Below are 22,136 nucleotides of genomic sequence, written 5' to 3' on the forward strand. Positions count from 1 at the left end.
CACTTCTGTACTTGTACACTGCAACAGCTTGTTGTACTGTGCTTGAATGCTTGAAGGAGAAGAAGAAGAAAGCTAAAATTGCAGAAAATTATTTCCAACCTAGCCACAGGGCACCCATCTTGAGATCCCACGACTTCACTCAAGTCCATTCTTCAAATCATAACTTTATTCATCAAATCAATATTTTTTCATTAATCAACAGTGTTTGATACACCCAATGACTAGGCTATTTATAGCCTTCAAATCCCAATTAACTTCACTGAGGATTCCCTAACTAATAGGGATCCAACTAAACAAATACTTTCTAAATAAGGACTCATTTACTAATTTCAGAATAAAACCAACTGTAAGATAAGTCCTTTTAGTTAAGGAACCGTATCCTAACCAACTAACAACTTTATCATAACCAACAACTGATTTACTTGCCAAACTAGGACTCCAAATAAAAATTAAAAAAAGCAGAATTAAACTCTAATATTTTAGCTGGACTCGATCCAAGTAAGACAGATTTGAACTAGGGGTGGAAAATGACCAATTTGCCCCTGGACCAGTTTGGCCCCTTGGTTTGCCTACTACTTCCGAATGGGCTTGGGCCCTCTTTTGGCTGCTCTTGGACTGTCTGGGGCTAGGTTACATCACTACCTCAGAAACAAACGAGGAAAGTGAAGAATACTTGTTGAGAAGCCCACTGGAAATGGGGAGGAAAACCCCAAATTCCGGAATGAAATTCTGTCAGCAAACTTGCTGTTCGATACAGCCGGTTGATGTTGTAACGACGGGCTGGTATTGCTGTATCGACCATGTACCCTATAGGAGGCTAATTAAGGCTAGTATGGGGGAAAACAACCAACCCACACGACCGCTAACACGTATACACTGTGAATAGGGAACTTGACCGGAGATAGGGTTTGCTACTCCACTTTTGGAATGTCAATGGGATTGAACCGAAACCATGAACAAGGTAATGGGAATTGTATGCTAGTTTTAGGATTAATTACACACTCATCTTATTAATATTTTCTGTGCTATAACATGAATGTTGGATGTAAATACCGTGGTGCATGCATCCATGGGGGGCATCTATGTGAGTATCACACTTGACACACACTACACCCTAGACATCTTATATGCTTATCTATTGAAAATCGATGTATGAATATGAACGTGACTGTGGGGTTGGGGAATGCATTCTTGTAATATGCTGGGGTGGTGGCTGTGGTCATTGCCTCTAATTACTCATGCTCTTCACATGATCATGCATACCTGCACATGTGCCTAATCATATAGTTGCTTTGGGCTATTATTAAACCTCGAAGTGCAGCCACCCCCTACCAACAAGGTTATTGAAGTTTGCAAGTTGAGGTGTAGAGTAGTGGTTCCAGTGGGGCGCCCAACAAGTGGTAAATGGACTGTGAGGAGACATTGAGTACCCTAGTGTACCTTTTTGTCAAACCAAGCTAGTGGGGGCTTGAGGTCTGCCACTGGATTGTTGGAGTGTAGATCCAAGATTGTTGGTGCTTGAGGATTTACATTCTAGAGTGGTGAGAGATACCAAGCCAAGATGGCGGGTGCCTGAGGATGGTATTGCCTGACAATGGGATGCACAAAGAGTAAAGACCTTGCATTGGGCTTTGCATATCCCAACACATGCTAATCCTGAACCAACAATTGTGTTATTCACTTTCATGAGAACTGATGAGTGGATGGTGAGGATGATGAGCATGGTGAGGAGATGAAGAAAATGGTGATATGATATAAGTTGATCGAGATTCCCTAAACCTTGGTCGAGGTGCGAATTGTGGCCCTTACCCTAGACCCTCGGTCGTGCACTTCTTTTTATGGACTGAGAGGCCATCCTAGAGGGACTAGTAATTATTTAAGCGTGTTACTGTAGTTTGAGACCTGCATGATAATATCTAATGGATGGGCATATAGGATTGCATGGCATGCATTATGAGTGTGATTGTGTTCCCCTCATGAGTTCAGTGGAACACATCTCTCGGGAACTCTTCCTTTTAGATATCATTACAGGTCTTCAGATTGTGCTGGTGGTGGAGATAGTGCCGCCAGAGGAGTCCTGAATGGCAGAGGTGGAGGAGCCATTCGTGCCACTTCAAGATGCAATCTGTTGCTGCTACAAGTGTTCGTAACGCTCACCTTTCTCATACGACTGGGTCTTCACTCATGGTTCAATTTGCATTGATGAAACTAGTTTAAACTTAGGCATGACTTCAAACTAAGGATGACTGTAACTGCTTAAACTTTTGTAGCGAAGTAGCAAGTTACTCTCTTTGAATTAATGTAACCTCATATGCTATCTCTGCTACAATTTTTATGAATGAGTATTGATTATGATACTATATCGGGCTGGCCTCATGGGGGCTTGTGAGGGAACTCCGACCCCCGGGTCAGGATGTGACAATGATTGCTAGGATCTTCTATTTGGTTTACCTTGAGCATTTGAGATCTTTAAAGTTCATATAATGACTACCTGATGATGTGATGCTGTCATTATATGCTGTTTGGTAGACAAGTGGTCATAGTAGGCTGACATTTTGAACCATTAGTCTTTTTGGCTTATATTTACATTTCACAATGTTTTGATTATGACAACTTCCTGGAAATAAACTCTAGAAGTCAATCCTGTCACCGCCTGCATTGCAGCCTGTTAAGCCCCTAGTATCTCAAGTGTACACTCTCAGAAATAGGAGTTGCAGGGGATCATCTACACCTGTGCATGTAGCTTAACTAACAGCAAAGGGGACCAGTGGCAAATGATGATTGGGAGGCAGCCACATCCATGCACAGGAGCAGGCCTGATTTGGAACAGGGAATGTTGGGGATGTGGAGGACAGGGATTGGGGAAAAGAAGGAATTTGCTAGGGGAGGCACTGTTTTATTGAGAGGGGAGGGATGATTGAGTAGGGATTGGTCTTACTGGGGAGAGCTGGAGTCTCTCGGGTTGGATTGTTGGATGTTGTTGCTGTATTCCATATTGTGATGCCTGTGTCATAATTCATAGTGATATGAATAATATTCAAGCATCCGTGCTCTTGAATTAAGCTGTTCTGGGTGTGTGCTTGCTGTGTGGTTCTGTGACTGCTTCGTGTGAGTGCATGGAATTAAGCAGGGTGTTGCTAAGTCAAATTGGTGCTTAACACAGCCATTCAGTCTGCTACGCTGACTTACATATTGACCATAGTATGGTTATGGTAAGTGTTATTGATCTTATATGTGGCTCATTAGTCTTATTTGAATAGCCCAGGAACTTGTTCAGGTCTTGAAAGAGGTAGCAGAGGGCATTTCTGATTATCTTAGTGGATAGGTCCTGGATGTCAGCCTTTGATTGTATTGACCAAGCACATCAATTACATGGCGGTACCCAAAGTAGCAAGAATAAGCAGCATGACTTCTCACAGTACCCAGCTAATGTTGTGGATCTCACTGAGGAAGATGATGAAAGATAAACCACTAATTTGTTAAGAGTAATCGACTTTGGTTGTTCGTTGTTCAAGAATTCTTGTTTAGACAGTTCATACCATACATAGTGTTTGATCTAAGATTTCAATTCTTCCATGTTTCAACATGAATGAAAGGAATTTCTTATTCACTTCAGTGACGCATTTGCTTTTTTGAAGTGAGGTCAAATTATCACCCCCCCCCACCTTTCTCAATATCTATATCTCATTGTTGATTTTATTGATTGAATGCTTTGTTTTTATTATCATTGAAATTGAAGACAGGAAACCCTTCCTGGATAACTTCAAGGGTATTCTGTGTTACCAGTCTGGGCATCCCATTGGCAGTCAACACTACAGCTGAGGGTGTTCTAAGTTCTGGTCCTCAAACAGAAGAATATTTTTGGGAGGGTCTTTTCTTGTCCAGTTCGCGTGACACTTTTGGAACATCAGGCTCCAGCAGTATGCTGAATGCTCATGCACCAGGTGCCATTTTTGAGTCCATACCAACCAATTTGGTGTCATCTCCTGGGTTAACTGATCCTACCTCTCCTTCTGATTGAGAAGTTGCTGATGTGCCAGGGGGGGGGGGGCACTCAACCCACAAACTTAGTACATCCAGCTCAATTTTCCGCTCCCTTTAATTTGCAGATACAACCAGAACGATTTGGTAACTCAATTGTCAATGCTGGAAACAGAAGGCTTGCCTTGTCCAGAAATATTAGCAGAACTCATTAGCCGTCCGGGCTCTTCCTGCTCCATCTCAAGTGACAAATTCAAATCAACAGCTGTGAAATTTTCTACCTAGGGTTGCACCTCCTGTTTCTCAGTGTGTAATGGTACAAATGGTTCCATTGAAGTTGCTGGTGAGGCAGAAGGTAGCAACAGTCTCCAGGTTATTAATGAATCTGACTTTATACACTGCATTGTCATCTTCAATGCTGTAGCCTTCAATGATACAGGTTTGGCTTCTCTTTCTTAATTGAAATCCATTGTCTAATGTAGTTTGATTGTAAGTACTATGCTGGACAATGCTATTATTCAACCAGTAAAAAGGGGTATCATGCGATCCCACTAGCAATATCGTGTTGAATAGTTGGAACTATTATATTGATTATCCAGTAAGGTTTATTTTTTTTATTCCAAAATCTGCTAAGGGTTCTATTAAAATGGTGGGTTCCAAGTCATTTAGTCATGTCATATGCTTGTGGTTGATTGTTTGGTACATTATTTTTCCTGTCTGTGGAATCAAACTATAGGCTTCTCTCTTTTATCATGTCGTCATTTATGGTCCATATTTGATTTATTTTCAGCTTTTTATGTTCTATATTGGTTCATTTTTAAGCTGGATATATCTCACTTGGATGGAATTCCGGGATTGAACTTCTATGGGAAATTTCTCTCACTCTCCAGTACTTAATGTTGTATTACTCATACTATCCTGTCAAATCTGTAACCGTCTGATTGTCCCAACAAATCGAACTCTTACATTTTCTCCCCTGCTTTTCTAAAATGGCCAGATTAACCCTCTTGCTTACTGGTTCTATCAAAACAGCCTCTCAGCAAAAATTACTGGGGTAAAACTGCATAGGAAAATTGCCCCCTCGACTCTACTTGTGCAGAAGCCTTTGGCACCAGGTTCACTTTTTTTTTTTGTTTTTGTTTCAGTTATTCTAGCCTTGTCTCTTCTTCTCTGTGGAATGCAACGCCCACCCCCTGCCACAATTCTGTGATTGCTTCGCTGCACCCAAGAATCTCATCCCCATCCTTACCATATGCTTAATGTCCTCTACAGTGTCTGCAACCGCTCCCTCCCTCACTATGACACTAAAAGCCTTGTCCTGCCCCTTTCTTGTGAGATGCCTTTGTTGGAACTACTTCAAGAATCAGAGGTTATTCTTATCTGCTTAGTAGATGGGTTTGGTCTTAAGTCTCAACACCAAAGTCTTTTCCGCAAGAAGAAGACAGCAATGTGGAAACCCCATTGACAACCATGACAAGGAGTGGTCCTGCCAAAAGGATGCTTCTAATTTTTCTTTTTTTATATTGAATCTAAATTTTCTCACCTAAATACAGCAAAATCAAAATTTCCTCTCCTCTCCTCTCCTTTTTCTTCATTGTTGTAGGAGCTGCCGGCGATTATTGAGTTCAGTATATGGGGAATCCCACCTATTGATCCTCCATTATAATTCAATTGTCACATAACCCTCTTGTGTCATGAACAGAAACAAAGTTCTCAACCTCACTGTCGCTAATGCTTTTGAAGTTGAAGAAGTAGCAGATACAGAGATCCAGCAGTTCTGTTTCCTTTATACCTTGTGGCTCAATCAGTTAACTGCTCCCTCATTTGGTGGTGGGCAATCACAGAGTTCAGGTCTAACTTTTTCAATCTTAATTCATCTGAGATTTTTGGGTCCTTTTTTTAATTTTTTTCCTTCTTCCATGTAAAAGATTCTTTGAAAAAAAAATGCTTAAAGAAGATGACGATCAGAGAAAATGCAGAGCAGTTTTTATGTTGTTGTACATCCAAAAAAGAAAGAACCTGTTGATGAAAGCTGTTAGTTTGTACACGGGTATGAATTGAAGAGGTACGCGATGAGCTAGCCGCTTGTGCAAAAGAAATTCAGGAGATGATCCATGCAATGATAATAGTACGATGGACTGTTCGTTTGTGTATTGAGTTTTGAATAGATCATTCAGTGATGTGTGCAGGAGATATGAAGGTAGATTGGTGTTGACACTTTATCCCTTCTGAATCCTGATCACGACGGCATCTGATTTGATACATGCTTATGGCCTGTGGGATCACAGCAGCTACATATGCCTCCTTCCTCCACAAAAATCTGTTCATGAATGCGGTAAATTCTTACACCCTCCTCTTATATACTGAAATTATAGAGATCTTCAGCAATGTGTTCATGGCCGTCTTCCTTGGGATTTCATCTGTATTTCCTTGAAACCTGAAAATGCCTAGAATCAAAGAGCTCATATTATAGTGTCATTTTCTTCCCTGGAGGATGAAACAAAAAAGCATTAGTTAACCTGAGATTCTCCCATGTTTTGGAGAAACCAATTGAAAGGGTGGAAACTAGATCTTCATAATAGGTAGACAGCAATGCAAAGGATGATGGAAACTAAATACAACAATTTCATGGCTGTTCAAAGCATCTAGTAATATTCGTGTGTTATTTCTTATTTGATAATCCCTTCTCCATCGAGATTTCTTTTAGAATTCAGATCCTCTAGTAAATGTTCGAAAGCAATGGAACAAAAGAACAAGAAAATTGCACAGCTTTATATTTGCAAGCGTATATTTCATGCAAGGGTTTAAAAAAAAATGAACCCAAGGAAGAACTTGATGTGTGTCACTACTCGTTTGGGTTTGACTCAGTGATGGTTGCCTGTTCATCTTTATTTGGCAGAAAACTTAATGCCTCCAACGTCTTGTAGAACTCCTCTGGAAGAAGACATGGATGATGCAGTGTGATATATGAACCTTCATGCCCAACTCAAACTTTCGGTCTGCAACAAGTAAATTTACATGCACACAATCAGGAACAAGTCATCTACCAAAAGAGGAAAAAAAAAAAAAGAAAAAAAGGAACAAGTCACTTTTTCATTTAAATATGAAATAACAAAATTTTCTCTTAATGTATGGTGAAAAATTGTGAGGAGCGACAAATCTCTACTTTGACGGATAGAAAATAAATTTGGACTCTACAAAATATGGGTATTTTATGCTGTTAATGTTGTTGCTTTTTTGTGAGGTCTTATTGACGCGTTTGGCTTCAGTGTTGCGTAATTATTATGCAGCACTGAGCTGCCTATGGCTGCGATCGATTCTGGTGGTCTAGACCACCCATTTTGTTTTGTTTTTTTTGTTTTTGGGTTGAACTACACCACTGAAACCAAAAAAAAAAAAAAAAAGAAACCAAAATGGGTGGTCAAGATTCGACCACCAGAATCGATCGTAGCCGCAAGCAGCTCAATGATGTGCATTAATTGCGCAGCACTGAAGCACGACTCTATATTGACACCCACACCAATTTTTTGTGGACAATTTTCGACTAATCTCGACCACCAGAATTGATCACAGGCGCAAGCAGCTTAATTATTGGACAACACTGAAGCACGACTCTATATTGACCTACCCAATTTTTTGCGGACACTTTCCCATTAATCAACTAATCTTACACTTCCCTTTGAGTACAAGGAGATAAAAAATAAAAAAAATGGAAATACGGAAGTTAAAATTTTAAACCTAAAAAGAATCTATTGCCTTTCCCCCCTTCTTTATACTGTATCCACCATTTTTCAGTTTTTTTTTTGTAAGAAACAGAACTTTATTTATTCAATTGAAAACATCTAGTAACTTACACATAAGAGAATCAAAGAATAGGACCCAAGATAAAAAGGCGGGTGGGGAATGTTGATACATAAACCGATCCTAGGATAGTGCTGCAGACTTGGCAAAAGTTCGTCCGCCACAAAATTAGCCTTTTTGGAAATATGTGAGAAAATACATTCGATGAAAGATGCAGCTAACGTGAGTATGTCATTGATTAGGTGGTTGGTTTTCCAGTTGGGGTGGGACAATGGATTGATGATGGATAGCACCAACGCTTGGTTATCACTTTCCACACAGACGTGAGACAAGTGAAAATCAAGTGTAAGAGCAATGCCTCTTCTAATGGCAAGTGCTTCTGCAATAAGAAAGTCTTGACATCCTGTTCCTTGTCCGAAAGAAAAGCTATTTGATGATTATAATCGCGAGCCACTCCACCAATACTTCTAGTGCCTTTCCAAGAATATATATATATATATATATATATCAATTTCTCAAATTAGGCTAAAAATTGTCCAGAAGTCTCGATTTGTTTCAAAAATGGGAAAAAAAGGATACATGCACGCACAAGAAACTGACGGGCTTACACATACATGTTTGGGTTGTTGCTATTCAAAAAAGTGTAAAAAAATAACACCATAAACATGAATGTTGCCATACAACCCCTAAGCTGCCAGTCATATCATGATCAAAAATACTAAGTCATCAACATAGTTGAAAGCCTACACAAAGAAATATTACTTTATTGTGTATCATAAATCTCAACACTAGGAGAAGGGGGAGATATTGAGCTTCTAGAGCCAAAACTAAAGAGTGCAGAAAATCTTATGGCAAAGGTCATACTCTTTTATGAATATAAATAAAAAAAATGCCACCTTTCGCGATATGATAACCATACTATAGTTATTCATTTAATAACAAACAAAGAAGAGCATCATCAAAGGGTTGCTTAGTGCGTAATGATTCGTATCTCTTAGTGAAGAAGTCACAGGTTCAAATGTTTGTCCAAATCATCTCCTTGTCGAGAGTGCTCCCCGACGGTTTTCCAATCACAAAAACAGTGGGTCCCATAGGTGAAAAATGCATTTAAAAAAAAAACTCATAATTTCACATGTGGGCCCCACTATGTTTTTGTAGTTGGGAAGCTGTCCAAAGTATAGAACCTTGGTTTTTTTTTTTAAATTTTTTTAAATGGGGTCAAAGACCCAAACAAAAAACAAAACAAATCAAACTAGAGCACAACTTTTGAGACAATTCTTAGATATCCTCTCTAAGAATGTCTTTCATTTATCTTGCGGGGGATCATTGAAAAAGACTAGATCATCTCTTCCAATTAGCCGCCTCTTAGACAACCAATCAGCAGCCTTATTATTTTGACGCCTCACATGACTAAATCTAACATGGCCTCGAGAAGCATATAGGCTTTGAATTTCAGCAACTAATCTTCCCATCGATTCTTGCTCATTAACTTCTGGGTCCAGTAACCTTATGGCCTTCAGCAAGTCTGATTCTATTTGGAGTGGCCATGCTCCCATATCCAACGCGACCTTTACCCCTTCTTTGATTGCGTGCATTTCCGCCTCTACTACATGGCATAGAGGAATCTTGATAGTAAATCCTCCTCTGAACAAACCTTCTTGATCTCGGATCACCCCAGCTAATTGAGTGTAGCATTCCTTCACTTTCACAGCAGCATCCATGTTGCACTTCAACCATCCTCTTCTAGGGCATGTCCACCCTAAAACTTCAAACTCTTTACTTGGATCAAGAACAAGGCTTCGGCATGTTGTCCAGGAACCTTGGTTTTAACTTTAAGTAAAAGTGGATTACAATTGTCAATGGTGGGTTATTAGAGCGGTTAAAAGTCCAGACTCTCATGGGGAGGTCTTCGGTTCGCACCCTTTCGGCGACGTTTCATTTCCAGTATTAAACAAGCACCAATACCAAAAAAACTTTAAGTAAAAGTGCAAAACAATATGCCGACTGGTCCAGCAACCGGTTTGGACCGAACCGCCATTTTAAAATGCCAAAATTCCTCATTCTGTTTGTACCTCAAGGTTGTTGTAAGTTGTGACCGTCAGCTACTGAGCTGTTCCGCGACGAAGAGGACAACTGAATCCCCGTTAAACATTAAGGGCGTGGTAACATGTCTAAATTCCGGTCGTTTTCCTCATTCTGATCTGCGACGAAGACGAAATCGAATCTGTTCGGAGTTTCATTTCAAGGTTTGTCTTAATTTGTAAAAAACTTCCTTCTGATTTGTTGCTAATGGCAGTACAAAACTCATGGCCGTCGTTGAATTCTTGATCGAGTTAGGGTTTTAATGGATGCGAGTTCTAAATCCAATTACTGTCGTGACAGAACTCAAACTTCACGATTTTTCTGCCAATCGACACTCGTCGTCAGTTCGCGGGCGAAAGGTAAATGTATGTTTTTTTTCTTTCTTCTTTCTTTTTTTCTTTTCCTTTCTTCCTTCTTTATTGTCTTGTGTCTTTATTTTAGCTATTTTTCAATTCTGTAGGTGACACATTCTTTTATTCCGCGATCAATTTTGCCCTCAGTCGTCTTTGCCTGCGAAAAAGTAACTATCCATTTCTTTCTTTCTTTTTTATACTGCGATTGAATGCGCCTTTGATATCGGATTTTGTATTTTTGCTTATCACTGGAGGTTCACTGCTATGATTTTCATGTGTAGAACTTTTAATTTTTTTTGTCAAGATTGCTTAAACCCTTGTAATGGATGGTTGATGCTATATAGCTTCTTTTATTGATATGGGGTGTAAGAGATGGTTGAACCAGGGACGGGGGATTCCAAACAGAAATTAAAGGCAAAAGAGAAGGGGACAAGGGTAAGTAGGGTCTACTCAAGACTAAATTTGGATCCAACTGGCCCAATTGACCTTGTCACAGTAACCTACTTCCCGTTTTGGCAGCGCCGTGGTGATTGAACTATCTTAGCTTTTCAGTAATTCAAAAAATTTAATTGTGATAAATCCAAACCTCACAATTTACAGCAAATGAAATTTGTACAATTCATGGCAAGCTTCTGTTATCTTGGTTCATTATTATATTTTTGTTAGTTAAAGGAGATTTTTTTGTTTCAAAGAGGAATTGATTAAATATTTTTTGGATAAATCAGGTTATAGCTTTTTAAATTAGCTAAAGGTACTGATTCCTCTCAGAAGTTGATTTAGAACTAAAGACCTGCATCTGCAAGGAGTATCACCGCAAGAATCTAACTACTACCAGAAGTAGTAGCAGTATTTGTATTTTCCAATACTTAGGGCATAAAAGCTGGTTCAATGAAACATAAATACATGATTAAAAAACCATGTAATGATTCTTTTCAGAAGTTGATGCAGAACTAAAGACCTGCATCTGCACGTAGTAATAGTACAAGTTTTCTTACTACTACTGGTAGTAGTAACAGCATCAGTATTTCCCCTAGTTTTTTAATTCATGATTTAAAACCAGTTTCCCTGCTCTGAACCTGTGGCTTGCTTCAAGTTGCTTTGTCCACAAATGTATTCTAGTTCATGTTTTAATGGAACTAGTTTTCCTGCTCTGAAACTGATGTGAACCCAGTCTGGGACCACCCAAAGGGGGCCATGGAGGTTACCAGTACCCCACAGCCCTAGCAACAAGCCATGGAATTTCAACCAGCATAGGGGTGTATTGGTCATTTGGGTCCCATAGTCAAACCCAATCTGACCTCATTTGATTCAGAAGCATGTTAGGAGTTTAGATAAACTTTTATTTTTGAATTTGAGTCCTTATTTGTCCAGTTATGAAAAGTCCAAATTAGTAACGGAGGAGTCCCCTAGTTACAGTCTACTTCCTACAAGTATTCCATATCAATTTTTATTTTATTCCAATTTGGATCCTTCTAGAGTAAGATATGATAAGAATCATTGTATGAGTCCTTAGTCCGAGTCAGAGTCCTAGTTTAAGTTATTTTCTAAACTTGAGTCCTCGTGTGAGCTCCTTCTTGAAGGCTATAAATTAGTCTCTGGTAGGACCCTCCTTTGCCTTCCCAAAGTGCTACCAAAAGCTTAATAACAGCAATGGTTATATTCATTCATCTCAGCAAAATTAACAAAGACAGCAATAACTGAAACTCAGTTCATTCAGTAAACTTGATAATCTTCATCAACAGATACACATAGTTGTCTATGGATGAGAATCAATTCTTGGAATGAGAATAATATTGACTTACTATAGAAAGCAACACTCATTACATATTACCAAACTCCCTACACATTCAGTCCCATACCCGAGAGGTTGCCCTTCCTAGCAAGCAGAGCTTGCTGATCTCTTCTTCCCATACCCGACTTCCTTTATTCTAGGAATAACATTCCCTCATCCTACTGAATTTAAACTTCCTTAAAATACCTAACCAATCATGAAATTCCATGAAAACTGTATTTGAGAAAAGCAACGACAATCTGAAGAACCCTTGCTCAAGAAGGAGATGATGGTCAAAGAACAAGTTCATCTTCCTTCGCCTAAGAAATCAAAAACCTAGAAGAAAAAGACACCAAATCTTTGGAGAAAATAACCAACATCAAGACTTAGACAGTTGTGAAACATCGATCTCTTAGTTTGGACGACCTCATTTTCCAATTAAAGAAGGCGTCAGATTTCGAGCCGGAATCGGCCACATTTTGGAACGATGGAAAATCCATCTACTCGTTTCCCTCTATTCAAATTCATATTTGTGTAGGTTCTCTTTTAAGGGTGATGTGGGTTACAATGCTACTATTTTTAGGCAGTAGGTGCGTCCCAAGAGGCATATTATTTTCCAAGGTGTTAATTCAGCTATATGAATGTATGATGATACTATTATGTTTGTGCATATATTACAGCTTTTGTCACTAAAAAAAGATATGTTAAACATTTTAAGTGTGGTAACCGATGTGTTTGCAGATATGGTTCTGAATATTCATGATTGCTTCGCGTGGTTCTTTTTCCATGGTGGTATTTATTGTTGTCAATACTGCACGGAGACTTTTACCATCTGCTGCAGCTCACTATTTCTGTAACAAAACTATTATTAGTTTCTAATTTAAACAAAAAAAGTTTATAAAAAAAATTAAATAACTAACACTTACCTTCGTCTTGATCCAATTGCAACCAGCTTTTGTACACATTAGGGTGGATCTGATGCACATGATCAGCTACAGTAACCCCGTCCTCATGGTGGAAGGGGCATCCATCACAAGGACAGATGTACAAATGTTCTAACCGGCGTACACGGATCTTGACATTGTGAAAATAGATATGACGATGAACATCTGCAGTCACACTCCTAATCCCATCGGTGATACGCTGCTCATACTGTTCAAATAGTAGATGATGAGTACCCTTGAAGTGTCGAATGAAAAAGTGTCGGATCACGGAGACTTTTACCATGTGTGATCATTTCATTCAACACTTCAAGGGTACTCATCATCTACTATTTGAACAGTATGAGCAGAGTATCACCGATGGGATTAGGAGTGTGACTGTAGATGTTCATCGTCTCTATTTTCACAATGTCAAGATCCGTGCACGCCGGTTAGGACATTTGTACATCTGTCCTTGTGATGGATGCCCCTTCCGCCATGAGGACGGGGTTACTGTAGCTGATCATGTGCATCAGATCCACCCTGAAGTGTGCGACAGCTAATTGCAGTTGGATCAAGACGAAGGTAAGTGTTAGTTATTTAATTTTTTTTATAAACTTTTTTGTTTAAATTAGAAACTAATAATATTTTTGTGTTACAGAAATATTGGCTGCAGCGGATAGCAGCGTGCCAGCCAATGCAGCGGATAGAGCGCGCCAGCCAATGCAAAAGATAGCAGCGCACCAGCCAATGCAGAGGATAGCAGTGCGCCAGCCAATGCAGAGGATAGCAGCGTGCCAGAAAGTTGAAGACCAGGCATGCAAGGTTTCTTTTTTCTTTAGTGTTTTTCTCCTCCATCACCCCCTCTCCACCTGACAATGGTTTTTCTACATTGTGTCGCCCACCGGTTGATGAAATATAGTTTGAAGTTACTATTTTTAAAATTTTTGCCAGTCTTGTGTGGTTTTCTTTAGTGTTTTAAGACTACTATGAATGACAATAGATTTTGATGAATTTCATATAGTTTTTTTTTTTTTTGCAAACCTCTATTATGCAGAGATGGCCAACCTCTCTGGTGCTTCATTTTCCTTTATACTCTGTAGCAGAGTCTTGAGAGTGCTTCATATTTGTCACCTATCTTTGTTTCTAGATGTTCTGATGAATTTGTTATTTAAAGGATGAAGAATTCTTTGAATATGTCTGTCAAAATTTTCTACCTAGCTTCTTTGAATGTGATTCTTCGAAGTCTTAGAGAATTTTATTATTGAAGTATTATATTGACCTCTGGAAAAACCAAACTGGGCAGAAATCTAACCCACACCAAACTAGCTGTGTTAGAAGCTCATACTGAGAGTACTGAAGACCTCCCTGAGAAGAAACTTTCAGCTGTAACGTTTGGCCTTGCGGACGCCCTGTTTTACAAAGTTGTTTATGGTTCAATTGGCAGCAGTTGAAATCAGATCACAATTTGAAAAACAGAAGCCATTTCAAACTTGGGAAAAAGGTTCTCTCAGCTGCCAAGGCACATAATGCTAGAACTTTCTGTGTCTCTCTCTTTCTCTCTAAGTGAGTTCACTACCCTTCTACATACAATGCTGTTTAACCATACCTTATTGGTATGCTCCCATATGTCAGTTGCTCAAGAAAAGACAAGATGAGCCTAAGTTCTATAGATCCTGCATCTCTGATCTAGGGTAATATCCAAGATTGAAAATCTGGGATTACATGGCTACCTACTTCACTTTTGGGGTCTGGGGGGCTCTTGAATAATTGAGCCTTTATGGTGATATAGAAGGCAAGCTTGCTGTTCAGCTCAAGTCTTTGTCATTCAGGCACTGTGTGGTGCAGCCCAAACAATCTGATTATGCATTTATAGGGAAAAGGATTTCCAGGTCAACAATATTCTTGCAACAAAACCCCCATGTATTACAACTAAATATCCTCAACAAAAACGCCATCACCAGAATTTCAAAGATAAATTTAAGATGTTTAGACAGAACCAGTACACTACTTACACAAAGAAGGAAAATGTAGTAGTTCCTAGAAAATTAAATCAATGGACTCACTTCAGGGATCTCAAACTAAAATAAGTGCACTTTGTCAATAGTTCAATGCTGAGTTTATTTGTGTCTCCACTTGCTTCATTGTACAGATCACCTGTTATAAGCTGGTGGGTATCCATATGGCTGCCCATATGCTGGCGGAGGGTATCCAACTGCCAGAGGAACTGGCTGATCTAAACGTGACTTCTCTTGGAATTGTGGGACAGCCATCACTGGTTTTGGTCCAAATTTACCATCTCTTTTGTCCATTTGAATCTTATGCTGTGTCTGCAACACTCAGCAGTAACATCAGTAAAGCCAATTTAAAGGTGGAATTAGTTAGTATTTCATTCATAATTGGATTGATTCTACACATACCTACATACATGCACAAACCCTAGAGGGGGAAGAAGAGGGAAAAAAAAAACTCAAATTAGTAGGAAATCCCATTACCATTAGCAGTAGGTGACAACAGGGTGATTAAAAGAGAAGAATGGACTTACGGGCAATAAACATAATCAGACAAACAGTTTAATATCTGAGAAGCTTCAGAGAGCTGTTCATTTCCAGCAATCATTGCAACAAATTTGCAGGTTGCATGCCATGAGATCACTTGTCATTACAAGTAACTTATCAAGAAGAGGATAAAACATTAAGTACCTTGAAATTCCCAAAATAGAACAACATAGAAACTAAGATTCACGCAGTCTATGTTAATATGGAAACAACTGTCCTTACCTTAAATAGATTCGAAGATATTCCGGAGATCAAGTCCAAAGTTAGCAAATAAACCCTAGACAAGCATAGATACAACATCAGGAGAAAGCCCTAGAAGATTGGAGGTCAAACGGATCAAATCGGACGAAGAACATGATGCTGTCCATGCCTGACAGACGGCTGGGACGCCGCGACCAGGCGCCGCCAAAACTGAATTTTGTCCGACCCAAATCGAGATAAACACTCTGAAATTTCAAAGGAATCTTAAGAACAATATTCTAAGACAATCTAGCAAAGATTAAACATCAAACAAGGATAAAAACCATGACTTTCTATTTTGATCAAAAGCATGGTTTTCAATGAAAACAACCATGGATGCAAAGGAGAATGAAGGATCATATCAAGAGGATCATTAGCAATAGATCAGAGATGAATATTAATATAAAATTCAGATCTAATATGCTAGAGAAATTAGATTTGAAGAATGATCATGTCTTCATGAAGAAATCATTCAATCATGGCTAAGAATCAAGTATGAGAATCATAGCATTAATGGAATGAATGGAGTCATTCTCATCATAAGAGATTGTAGAAGAGGTGTTTGCAAGGTTGCAATACCTTTATAATCACAGTAAAGAGATTAGATCAGTACTAGAGTAAATCAAAGAGAAACATAGAGTTTACTAACCTTGAAGATGAACAAGAGAAGATGAACTATAGATCTTCCAAGAGTTCTTCACAATCACCAAGGAGAGGCTTTAAGAGAGGCTTGCCACGTTCTCTAAGGGTTAAATGAGGCTAAGAAACACAAAGTCTACTTAAATAGAGCACCAAAAGACCTAAAAACAAGATATTCTTGGATTCTATATTCAGCTGGCAGCCTGGATGGTCAACTGGCCAGTTGACTAGACAGTCGACCAGGCTAGGACAGCAAGCCTGACACAGGGAAATGGAGGCTTAGATCAACTCAAATTCAAGTGGGCTTCTTCCTACTTCACAATTTACTTGTCTAGGTCAGAGAAATACCTTCAAATCATGTCCAAGAGTGCATTAGGTCCATCAATTAATATCTCATTCTTCAAAGTGCAGTTTTTTATCAAACACTGCCAAAGCTTCTAAGTATGGAGCACCATCATCAATCTCCATGGGTTCGGGGTCAAACACAATGTCTTCTACTAAGATGACCCATAGTTGTCTTCTTCCTTCACTTCGGGTATAAACAACAGGGTTTTCGAGTCAAGGTTAGGGTTGGGTTTCATAGTCACTCTCAGTTGAAGAGATGAGATTGCAATCTACATACTTTTTGCACTAACCTCAAATATGCATGCATTTTTTTTGTTCCTCTTAATCTCTTATGGGTTCAGGGTGTTCGGACATATATTAGTGTGAACATTTGGATTTTTTTTTCCCTTTATTTTTCTAGGGTTTCAAAAACTTAAAATTTTGAAAATGTGCATTTTTATCGTTAACCAATGTTTTTTTTTTTTTTTTTTGTGGGGGTGGGGGGAGGGAAGGGAAGAAAAGATTTTTATTAAAGTGATGAAGCCAAGACATCAGAATAAATGTCCTTAAGCCAAGAAGTGGAGATAAGCCATATAGTCAAATGAGCCACTAAGTTGACCTTCTGGGCTAGATAATCTATAGTATAATTGTGATTCCTAGTAACATGAACAAAACTAACACTACCAACAGTAAAAGTGTAGTTAGACCAACCTAGTCCAGACCAGGATCAATTAGGGCAGCCCTAGATTGGACTAAATTTGACAAGGTAGGGTCTGGGTTAAGACTTTTCAATCACTAGAGTCTTAGAATTGGGCTTGGGTTTGGAGAAAGGCTGAAAGTAGGGGAAAATAGTAAATAAGTAGTGAAGGTAATTTCCCTTAAAAACATTAGGGGTGAGATAGGTTTACCTAGAGAGAGAGGGGTAACCTGGGTATTTATGCATTTATATGAGAACATAGTAGAAGAAACATACTAGATCCATTGGACAAGAGGACTTGGCTTGGTTGGTTGGATTTCATTGTAGTTTCAAGAATCCAATGGCAAATTAATGCTTCTTTCAGGTTTAATAAGGCCAGGCAATGCCCATCTCGTTTTGTTGGACTTTGGCCCACAAGTCGCAAGGATTCTGGAGGCCCATTTTGGGTGGATGTACTTATAACTTTACGTGCTAATGTATTGACTTTTCTATCGGGCCTTGCCAAGCTAAGAAAGGTAGAAGTGTTGAACAGTGGTGGGTGGTGCAAAATAAATGCAGGAAATCCATTAATTTGAGGATTCTTTTGCTAATTAATCTTTTCTTCAATGGTAAGAAAAAAGATCATAGAGAAGACCTTATATAAATAGTGACATATGTCTTACATAAGCCCATGCCTATTAATACTAAGCCCATGCCTATTAACACTAAAAAAGATGGGGCAAATTTAAATGTTGTGCATTAAATACGGAGTACTTGCTGTCAACGGTCGAGATTTCAATCTAGACCATTGGCAGCACAGTAATGTGCAGCACTGAAGTTGAACCCAAAGAAAATACCAGTTGTTTCTTGGGCAAAATAGGTGGGGGGGGGTTTATGATTCTTAGTAAAAATTTTTTTTTTTTTTGGAAAGGTAGCTTGTTACTATGGGGAGGGAACTAAATTACTAATATACGCCGCCGAGTGGGTGCGAACCCAGGACCTCCCCGTGGGAGGGCGGGTCTTTAACCACTTGATGATTCTTAGTATTGATACCATGTGAACTTTTTTGTACGTTATGGATACCAATATCCAGCTGATACCATTATCAGCTGCACTACACCAAAAAAGGTTAGGAAAACCCTACCTCTTAAGGAATATTAAGGGCAAATCCACCTGATAACCAATCTTCACCTATATCACATTCCATATCATGCCTGTTTCCATGTTAAGAAGAATCATTAAAAGGTGGTGTTTGGTTCCGCGTTTCCCTGGAATCAAATTCCAGGGAATCATGATATTAGATAAAAAAGAGCATTTGGTTCACATGTTGAGTCGGAATCCAGGTGATTCATGGAATCACCTGGAATCCATGTTTTACACTAAAAATCGGAATCCATTGGAAACCACCTCTTGAGGTGGTTTCCAAACAGACTCACCCAAATCAAACCCACATATAAATATGGTGATTCAACGGAATCACCCATTATCGTGAAATTCTTTGTCATTCTCCTCGCCTTCGAAGTCCCTCTCTTCTACTGTAAAATTTCTGCAACTCTTCCTAAAATGTGCCGTCTGACCTCTTTGATTTTGGTTTGGGTTTTTTCCCTTGGTTTTGGTTTTGGTTTTGGTTTCTTCGTCACCGGTACTAGTTCCTCTTCGTTTCCTGAGCTCTGCAGAAGAGGTGAGACCATCGAAGCTTGACCATCGAACCAGAAGCTCCTCCAAACCCTAGTCGCAGAAGCTTCTCTTCAGCATCTTGAACTCGATGTAGTGAGACCATCGAACCATCTCCTCCAAAAAAATCGTCGGTTTCTTTTCTGTCTTCTTCTCTAACTAAGCTTCAGTCATAGCGTTGTCTTTGCCAAAGCGGTTGGTCTTCTTCATCTTTTCCATCTCCGGTGACATTGCAGTGGTTAATCTCTTATTCTCTTCTCAGTCTTCTCCGTCTCGGTTTCCTGCTGGTAAGATTGTAAGAAACAGAGCAGTAAGGTATTTTCTCCTTCTTTCATTTTTCGATTCTTTTTAAAATTCTATAGTTATGAAGTGTTCTGAGTGTTACATGATTTTTATTTGACAGTTGTTTGATGTGTAGCAGCTTGCATGTGGGATGCATAGGTGTTCGATTTTTATCATATTTTATTCTTTTATAGAAGATGTTTGATGAAATAACTGAGAGGAATATTGTTTGGTGGTGTTACTTGTATTGTGTTTTTCCCACAGGAAGTTGTGTTTATAACTTGGTGTTTGATATGGAATATTGTTTAATGAACAAATTTCCATGAGCCATACATACTGAACCACATTTTGATTCTTGCCATTGAACAAATTTTGATTCTTTTTTGTTATTTAAAATCTATAGCCATACATACTGAACCACATATGAAACAACCTTGAATTGAAGCGAAATTGAGAGATGTATGCTGCTGTAATTTTCAAGTGAATGTTGATTATATTTCTTGTGGCATCTAGAACCTGTACCAAACATGAATTTTTGCATTTTCTAAATTTGTACGGCCTTAAATATTTCACTATCCCCTGCCAGCCCATATGTGCTAATATATGTTGACTGCTTGCTTGGAAGTCATTTGATTGTTAATTATAGAACCTTGTATGCATCTTCGATGTCATCTTTTTGTAGATCATGTTTTTAACTCTTTGATTTGTTTAATTTATGTTTCTAAAGATATATATATATATATATATAGCTGTTCTTGATTTAGTTTGGAGATCCATCTCATTAATTCCCATAGTGTTGAGTTGTGTCATCTTTGTTGGGCGGATCCCTTCTTCTTTCTGTCTCTCTCCGTATATGATCTCTGAAGAAAAATTAAACACCACAGAAGCTCTGAGGTCTGAGGTCTCCTCTCTGGGTAGGAGAAGGAGAGAGATAGAGAGAAAGGATAAGGAAGAGAAGAGAAGTTTGAGTTATGGGCACTTCAAATTTGTCAGTTTTGAATGGCAAAGGAAAGGAAAGTCAAGTGTGGATTCATTAATAAGGTTAAATGGTTAAGTAAATTGTGGGTTTTGTCTCGTGGTGAAAGTATTTAATAATTGTTCAGGTTGTATTGAATATTGATGAGGTTTCAGTATATCTAAGAGTGGAAGAAAATGACAATCCATAAACATGCATTACTATCTTTACATCATCACTAATTTTCATGCATTTATATAAATAGTTTTTCATCAGTTCAACTCTTTGGTATGTGGTGAATGGATGACATGTGACTCCAGCTAGAGAAGTTTAAAATGATGCATTCTGCTGCAATCTCTTTGTAACATGTGCAGCAAGACCCATCACCCTTATAGCAAGAAGGTCAAGCAGTTGCTGTCAGAGCTAAAAGCAACTTACAAGCTCATTGAACTGAATTTGGAAAGTGAGTATTCTATGGATTCAATCAGCACTACCAACAGAATATATTCGAATATAGTCTTTTTTCAAATACCAAATAGCATGTTTGTCTTCTTTTTGTTTCTCATACTCAGGTGAGGATAACATGTGAATATTTTCTGGTTTGCCATAATAAAAACAATTTGCCTCTTTTTCCTTTTAAGCTCTAAATTTCTTGTGTTCTTTTTTTTTTATTGAAACAAGGGGCAAATACTTCAGACTTAGCTGTATGTTCTTGAACCAATAGAGGAACTGATGCTAACTCTGGACTAAAATCTGGAGAAATGTTGGGGGCAGCAAATTATTTACCTTTGATCCAATGAAATACTGATGGCAATCAATCTTATGCACAACAGATTATGTACCTTTGATCCAATGAAATACTGATGGCAATCAATCTTATGCATTTGAGCTGTTAAGAATTATTATTGGATGTAAAGAATTACGATATCGCTACCGGCAGGCCAAAGCTAGCAGCATGGATTGAGGTATTTCTTTAATGAAGAACACTTCAGTTTATGAACTGGTGCCTTCTAGTTCTGGTTTTCTCTGTTCTTATATTTTTCAGAAAATCTTTTCTGTTCTTGTTTGTTTCCAGAGATAAGAGTAGCAATTTGTATATCTCAAAACTGTGTTTTGTGATTTGTAGGCGGTGAATAAGATTGAAGGCTACAAACAAACTAAATGTGATTACAGGAGTGACTTGGAATCATGAAAAGAAGGCTTTTCGGTAGGCAGCTTCTCTTTGCTTACAAACTTCTAAATTGATGGAATTCTTGTTAACAGTAAAAAAATTCAGGACACAACTGTCTAAATGGATGGTTTGTAATCTTTTGTCGCAGGTCATTGAGCATACATGGTTTGAAGTCTTGGTGGGATCTTCTCAGCTTTACGGATATGTACCTAACATATGGGGGAAAAAATAAACAGATTGTTTGTGTTAGTATATGAATGAAGTGAAGGGATGATAAATACTAAATGTATTGATGAAGAATTTAATGTAAATGACCTCACCATTCACTACTTTTTAATTGACTGGTAATTGAGGCTTTCCAGTTTATTGTAGTTTTCGTTTAGACTGGGATAACTTTTTAAATACTAATTGCATTCAATGGAGTCAACTATGCTCAGATACAAATGAAGATAAGAGAGAGAGAGGGAGAATGATAATTTTTTAAGTATAGTCTGTGTGTGTGGGTGGTTCTCATTACTTGGGTTGTTTCTTTGTGACTTAGGAATGGTGTAACCTATGTTTGGTTGGAGGAGGCAATCTCTCTGGCTTATCATTGTCTAAAATACAAATTCCCCCCCCCCCCTTTTAGCAGCTCTCACACACACAATCAAAAAAATTGTTAGTGCAAGTTGGAAGGAATAACTTGCTTAAGTTGATGGATTAGGTTATT

At 38.6% G+C, this 22,136-nt stretch overlaps 2 long non-coding RNA genes across 2 annotated transcripts; both read left to right on the forward strand.

Annotated features, from left to right (window-relative positions):
- The first annotated feature begins 10,177 nt into the window (after window positions 1-10,177).
- On the forward strand, window positions 10,178-12,931 carry LOC149029862 (uncharacterized). The gene is made up of 3 exons (XR_016172804.1): window positions 10,178-10,223; window positions 10,325-10,384; window positions 12,730-12,931. It is a non-coding gene; the product is annotated as an uncharacterized LOC149029862 (long non-coding RNA).
- Window positions 12,932-13,232: 301 nt separating this feature from the next.
- LOC149029863 (uncharacterized) lies at window positions 13,233-21,921 on the forward strand. The gene is made up of 5 exons (XR_016171203.1): window positions 13,233-13,733; window positions 20,631-20,719; window positions 21,090-21,221; window positions 21,383-21,463; window positions 21,576-21,921. It is a non-coding gene; the product is annotated as an uncharacterized LOC149029863 (long non-coding RNA).
- Window positions 21,922-22,136: the final 215 nt, after the last annotated feature.

Source organism: Hakea prostrata, chromosome 1, assembly GCF_041222555.1.
Source record: "Hakea prostrata isolate BN-2017 chromosome 1, UWA_Hpros_2, whole genome shotgun sequence".
In the NCBI taxonomy this organism is placed as follows: domain Eukaryota; kingdom Viridiplantae; phylum Streptophyta; class Magnoliopsida; order Proteales; family Proteaceae; genus Hakea; species Hakea prostrata.